Below are 7,614 nucleotides of genomic sequence, written 5' to 3'. Positions count from 1 at the left end.
TGAGGGGGGAAAGTATTATTTAAGTCAACAGCTGCATACCAAGTGCCAGGGGCTGTGTGGCTCAAATACAGATCTGGAATAGCAACACAATTAGAATCACCATTTGGTTAAGTTTATAGTAATCCATAGCCATTCTCTAATATTTACCCATATTCTGTACAGGTCAAACAGGTGAGTTAAATGGGAATGTGATAGATATCACAAACTCTGTATCATTTTATTCATTAATAGTGGCCTTGATTTCTGCAATTCCCTGCTCCCCCACCCCCAGGGATGCAGTATTGCTTCTGGTTTACTATCCTGGTGAAGAGGGAACTTTCTATGGGCTTCTTAGTCCTTCCTACCACAATGGCCCTTACCTATGGGTCAGAGAAAGAACTTGGGGATTCTGAGAGTGACAAGTATATCAATTTCAAATACACATCCAAGAGGTGAGGAAAAAACCACTGGGGGAAGGGGAGCATAGACAAATTGGTCCCACTGTAAGTCAGATGTGGGCTAAGGCTTAATCTGCCACCTGACTGCTATAAGCCTCCACTTTGACTTGTGAGCACGGTCACATTTTAGGTCTCTAGGAGTTAATCAATACAGAGACAATGTCTGCTAATTCCCAAAATATCTGGGTAGTTCCTTTTCCCCAGTGTACAGTCACTCTTATAAATGACTACAGGTTCCACTGGGAAAGCTTACGAAAAAACCTAAGGTATATAGTACCTGACTGAGTATTAGTTATCTGAACTGTGACAGACTGGGACTGGCAAAGCGGAAACTGCCTACTTTGGTGCTGATGAGACTCCCTGAGAAGCCACCCTCTGAGGTATAATTTACACTTGCTAGGGAGCCACTCTAAGTGGTACTGGGAAAACTTGCTGGAAAGCATGTACCCCTGGGTGTCCCACAGGCCACTGGAACTAGAAAGAGAAGCCCCCTCCTCCTCTAGTGTCTCTCCAGCACCATCTACTGAAAAAGCTTAACAACATTTAAAGTTATTCCAGCTGACAACGGAGAAATGTCTCCAGTATCACAAAGCAGAATGAAGAAGGATGAACTTGGAGCTGAGAGGCAAGAAATTGATAAGGGTATTTATTGTATCAGTTTTTAAAAAATTGAGCACCTGTTACTTGCCAGGCATGGTATTTGCTGCCAGGCATGCAGAATTTAAGAGATCCAATTGATGGCAGTGGCTGCCATCACACTAGCTGTAGCAGGGAGGTGTGGCTGGGGCTGCACACCCCATGGAGCTGGTGGAAGCCCTGGTCCTTCTGAGTTAGGGAAAGAGCTCCCTGCTTATTGCTGCAGCCACCCAAACTGTGGCTGGTGGTTTGGGTGGTTTAGTTCTGGTGCTTCTTATAAGTTGACATGAAGGGGAAAAGCACTGTTTAAGTCAACAGTGTATACCAAGTGCCACGGGCTGTGTTCCTCAAATACAGATCTGGAATAGCAACACACAGATGTGCAGGACCTGGGTGTCTCTCCAGCCTGCACCCTGGGGGGCCTGGGAATCCCCTCTCCCACCCCTGCAGGCTCAGGGGTGTCTGCTCCTGCTGCCTGGCCTCTCTTCACTCCCTGTGCTGGCTCTGCTCTCAGAGTGGGCAGTTGGGGTAGAGCCCTGGGGCCATGAATGGCAGGGTTCAGGCCAGGGCCTGAAGGCTGGGGGCTGGGCTGCCAGTCCTGCTGACCAGAGCAGGGACTTGTGGTGCCTCTTCCAGGCCTGGCCATGGCTCCTCATGGACCAATCAGCAAATACTTCCTCCCCTTTGAGGTTCATAAAAGTCCTGGTCTCAGCCAGAGCAGGGCTCAGCCAGAGCAGGAGAGAGGACAACCAGAGCAGGGCAGAGAATGGAGAGATGATGGGATGACCACCTCAGAGAGGAGCTATCCTCTTTGCTGAGATCTTCAGAGACATGCAGAGATGTCTGAAGAATCTGCCTGGGAGAGGAGCCACCCTCTTCAGGGTTGCTCTTCTCTGCTAAGAGTAGCAGACATCCAGGGTCTCCTCTCTGCTGAGAGCAGTAGATGTCAGGATAACCAGTGGGCAGAGACAAGCCACCCTCTTCAGGGCTTCTCTCTGCTGAGAGATGAACACACGACAGGACCACCTGCCTACAGAGAGGAGCTAGCTACCCCACTGTGGGTCTCCTCTGAGCTGTTCTAAAACTAAATAAAGCTCCTCTTTGTCTTCTTCACCTTTTACTTGTCTGTGAACCTCATTCTTCCTGGACGCAGGACAAGAACTTGGGCAAAGGCACTACCAGTTGCAGAGGTTTCTGGGAAGAAAACTGACATCCCAAAGATCTTGTAACACAATCTCTACCCTAGGGAATCACATAGATCCATGAGAAGATAGGAAATACACAGAACAACTATAAGAAAAGGGGTGTCTAATGTACAGCAGGGGAAATAGGAAAAGGGAAATCTGAGAGTACCAGGGAAATGGCTTCCCGCAGAGAAGTAGGGTTGGGCCTTTTTTCTTCCAGGGTGTGGAGGAGTCTTCTAGACAGAGAACTGGGACAAAGGGAGGGCATTATAAAAAGGGATTCCAGCAGGAAAAAAGACAGGGAGGCATGATCACATACGGTGTTCAGAGCACCATGAGTAATTCAACAATGATGCAGTACAAATTTCAAGAAGGAAAAGATTAAAGATGAAGCTGGTGTCATTCTACATGTATGTGTTTAGGACTCTCCCCTGTCATGCAAAGGAGTTGGATAAACTCCACAAAGTCACATGGCATTAGCTAAGACACAGGCTTTATTGGAAAACATGCAAACTCACAAAGCCAAGGTCTGCAAGCAGAGGTGCGTATAGTTCTCCAGTCTTCTCTTTTCCCCATGGAGAAGTCTGCTAGGGTATGTGATAAACATGGCATAGGTTCTACTCCAGTGGTTGGAGCCTTAGCCTATCTGGGTTTTTATGGATCAAGTGAGAGAATGTTCTTGTCAGCAGGAGAATACACAGGCTGCTTAGCACAAGGCTGGATTTGAGAAAGCCAGCTGCCCTGCACCCTGGGAAATTTGGAGCAGTGGGATGTTAGAAGTTTTTATTCTAGAAGAAGGATGCTGTGGTCATGTAGGAAGCTAGGCTTGGGTGTTACCCTCTTGTGGAACCAGAGGATCCCCTGGGTCTCAGCTAGCTGCCTGTTTGGGCAACTCATGGTGGGCCCTCAGTCTCATTTCCAGACAATATTGCCCTTTGCATATCAGACAAGCATGCAAAGGCCAAATAATAAGGGTTTTATTGCCATGTTAAGTAGTTTTGCTTTTAACTGGTTAGGCAATAGAGACCACCAAAAAATTCTGAGTGGCAACTTTCTCAACATGATTGCACTTGCAGATTAAAAAGAACAGTCCAGTAGCAGTGTGGAGGTTAGACTGGAGGGGTGTGAGACCAGAGGTAGAGAAATGAATAAAGCTAAAGAAAAAGAAGAGGAAGCTTCAGCCAGGGCATTGACAGAACATGAAAAGGAAAAGATATGGGAGATATTTGGAAGTAGAATCAACAGGCTTTCCGGCTAACAACTAGATGTGGGATAAAAGTACAGGAGATTGCAGGAGCAATCAAGGATTAACTTCCAGGTTTCTAGCTTAGAAATCTTGGTAGATAGAGGTGCCATTAATCAAGAAGAGGGATATGGGAATGAAGGAGAATAGCTGAAGATTTAAAAAGGAAGACAATGATGAATTTCCATCTTGGAAATGTTGAGTTTGATGTCCTTGGGACACCCATGAGGTTGTATCCATATGCAGTAGGATTTATGGGTTCAGATCTCTGCAGGAAGACCTTGCCTGGAATATAGATTTGAGAATCTCCAGAATATAAGTGTAGGCTGAAGGTTATGATGGGGGAAGAAACTGTACATGAGTGTAAGTATAAACTCCCCCACAAAACTGCCAGAATAGTGACATTGAGTTATTATGGCAGCCCCAGCCCAAGGTCAAGAAGAGTAACTCAGTGAATCTTACGAAAAGGCTTAGAATCCTCTAGAGTTCATGGAAAAAAGTACTTCATTTGGGAAGGGACCACCAGTGACAGAACAATGAAGAGAATGCTCTAGTTCTCTAAATTACTTATCATCATGGATTAAGAAAAAAATAGTAATGACAATTCTTACTACTGCTTCTGAGAGTCTATTTTGAGTCAGTTAGGTGTTTTTACATATTACCTCACTTGACTCTCACAACATCTCTGTTAGGCAGTTTCATTAGCTTCATTTTATTGCAGAAGATACTGACATTCAGAGAGATTACTTCACTCGCCTAAAGTGACCAGTTAGTAAATGGTAGAGCTGGGATTTGCATCCAGAACACCATCAACAGTGCACCTTTCACTATGGTCTAAGCATAAAAATGCTGGGGTAAAAATCCATCCCTGAAATGCTTTGTGTCAACTTCATGGTGGAAAAGCACCAGCCCAAGGACCTGGTATCAAGTCTTGGCAGTGCCTAGGTTGGCTGTTTGCCATTGGGTGCACCCCTTACCCTCTCCGAGAGGGGAAGTTCTCAGAAAATGACTGCAAGAAGCATAGGGCAGGGGCTGGCACATAAAGTCACAACAAGATCAGGTAAAGAGAGGGAATATGGCCAGACCAGGAGCTGAGAAAGAGGCCTGCAGGGTAGCACACTTATCCCAGAGCCATCCACCCATGCCAGGAAATTCAGATTGAAGTTACTATTAGGGCAGCCTCAGGGAGGAAAAGACGGCACCAAAGAGCAGCCTTCTATGTGCCAGGGGATGGGTGGGTATTAATATCTCCCTCCTCATCCCCCAGCAACAGTGTAGAGCTGGATGGACATCTTGATAAAGGATTCCCCACCCAGCACTGTCCCATGAGCCTTGCTTCATCACGGTGCTAGATGCAGGGCAGGGAAAAGCGTACTTTCCTTGCTGTGGGCCCTGGGCTGGTGCTGGCTTCCATCTTAGTGGTGCTAGCCTGTCTGTTTCATGTAGTCTTCAGTGGCCTCCCTGTCCTTCACATCCTATTTTTTGATGACCGTCTCTGGGTTCACCGCAAATGGATTCATGGTTTTCCAACGGCAAAACAAACATGAGAACAGCTCAGTAGTTAGAGGACCTGATGAGTGTTAAAATGGAAGTTTATGACGCTTCTCTCTGGTCAGGAAAGCACCAGGTGTATGTGAGTTACACTAAGAACAAGCTGCACCTGCCATTAGAATGTCTGTAATACATGCAGAGAGATGGTAAGGACTTCAGCTATGAACCCAAATGGTGGTGATCATTGTGCTGATCACTGGTAGTAATTAATGATGATGATGACGACTAACATTTAATGAGCACTATGTGTCACACACTGTTCTATGTGCCTTACATATAGAGATGACTCTTCATAACCTACTCCTGTGAGGTAGGTGTAACCATTATCACTGTAAAAAGAGGCAAAGAAAGGTGAGATAACTTATTCAGGGCCACGCAGCTAGTAAGTTTTAGAACCTGGATTGGTACCCAAGGCTGTCTTTTGCTTAGAGCTTAGGCTCTAAACCTCTCTGCTAAGCTATTATTCCAGTGTACAAACTACATGTTATGGTTCAAATTGTGTCCTCCAAGAAGACATTTTCAAGTCCTAACACCTGGTACCTGTGACTGTGACCTTATTTGGATATAGGGTCTTTTATTGCAGATGTAATCAAGTTACAAAGAGATCATGTTAGAGTAGGGTGGGTTCTAACAAATATGGCCATTAACCTTAGAAGAGAAGAGGGAAGACACATACACAGAGTGGAGACAGCCATGGGAAGATGGAGGCAGAGACTGGAGTTATGCTGTAGAAGCCGAGGAATGCCTGGGGCTACCAGAATGTGGAAGAAGCAAGCAAAGATCCTTCTCTAGAGGATTCGGGGGAAGCAAGTCTCAGCAAAACCTCCAGAATGTCAGAAAACAAATTTCTGTTGTTTTAAGTCACCTGACTTTGGCATTTTGTTACGGCAGCCCTGAGAAATAAATCTGCTGGGTACCAGTCACAAAAGTGGGGAAGACATCTTCGCAGGGCCCATGCTCCAATGGCTCCGTGCAGGCCAATGTGGTTTATACCTCCATTTCCAGGGGCTGATTCTCTACATGCTTGTATCTAACGTTTATAACATTTACAGTCTACAAAGCATTTTTACATATCCTACCTGTGATTGTCATAACCATCAAGGCAGATGCTACCGACAGTCAAAAAACTTTTTAAAACTAGACTTTATTTTTATTATTTATTTATTTCTATTTCAATAATTTTTGGGATACAGATAGTTTTTGGGTTCTTTACGTGAGTTCTTTAGTGGTGAATTCTGAGATCTTAGTGCACTCATCACCTGAGCAGTGTATGCTGTACCCAAAATCTTTAGGCTTTATTTTTTTGGAGTAGTTTTAGGTTTACAGCAAAAATGAGTGGAAAGTATAGAGATATACCCATCTACTCCTGCCCTCCACACACGCACAGTCTCCTCCACTATCAACTTCCCCTGACAGAGTAGTACATTTGTCACAATTGGTGAATCTACACTGACACATCTTTCTCACCCAAAGTCCACAGTTTACATCAGGGTTCACTCTGGGGTTGTACAGTCTATGTTTTGACAAATATATAATGATATGTACTCATCATTATAGTCTCATGCTCTCCCCTCAACCCCTGGTAACCACTAATCATTTTACTGTCTCCATAGTCTTGCCTCTAGAGTTCATGGGAAGGAGTACTTCATTGGGGAAGAGGTCACCAATGACAGAACAATGAAGTTAACACTCTAGTTCTCTTAATCACTTATGTTCTGGATTAAGAAAAAAAAATTAATGGTAGCCATAATTCCTCCTACGGGTTCTGAGAGTCTATTTTGAGTCAGGTAGGAGGGTTTTTTGTTTTTTTCATATTATTAATACCTCACTTGACTCTCACAACATCCCTTACCTTTTTCAGTATGCCATGTAGTTGGGATCTTACAGTATGTAGCCATTTCAGATAGGCTTCTTTCACTTAATAATATGCAGTTAGGCTTCCCTCCTGTCTTTTCATGGCTTGATATTACATTTCTTTTTTGCATTGAATAGTATTTTATTTTCTGGATATCCTGCAGTTTATTTATCCATTCATCCACTAAAGGACATCTTGGTTACTTCCAAGTGTTGACAATTATGAATAAAGATGCTAAAAACATCCACGTACAGGCTTTTGTGTGGACATCCGTTTTCAAGCTGGTATTTGGGTAAATACCAAGGAGTGCAATTGCTGCATCATATGGTGAGAAGATGCTTAGTTTTGGAAGAAATTGCCAAACTGTCTTCCAAAGTGGCTGTAACAAATACAGTTTTTATTTGGTGGATGAGCAAAGGGTTCATGGAGGTGAATAAATTAGTCTAAGACTGGACAATATGCAGGGACTTCTACACAATGTCTTCCTGTGTTGCTTCTCACCCAATGCTCAACCTAAGCAGGAGCCTGGAGGCCGGGCCAAAGGTTCTGACCTGAAGATATCACACTGGGTTCTAGGTTTATTGGTCACATTTTGGACCCTTACTCTGTTCCCATAAACCTGTTCCACCCACAGCTTTCCTCATTGCAGTTGAGGGGAACTCTACCCTTCTAGTTCTGTAGGTTAAAAATCCGGAGTCAGCTTCAATC

The sequence above is a fragment of the Chlorocebus sabaeus genome, chromosome 18, assembly GCF_047675955.1.
Source record: "Chlorocebus sabaeus isolate Y175 chromosome 18, mChlSab1.0.hap1, whole genome shotgun sequence".
Classification (NCBI taxonomy): Eukaryota; Metazoa; Chordata; class Mammalia; order Primates; family Cercopithecidae; genus Chlorocebus; species Chlorocebus sabaeus.
Note: the sequence above shows the minus strand (reverse complement) of the source record.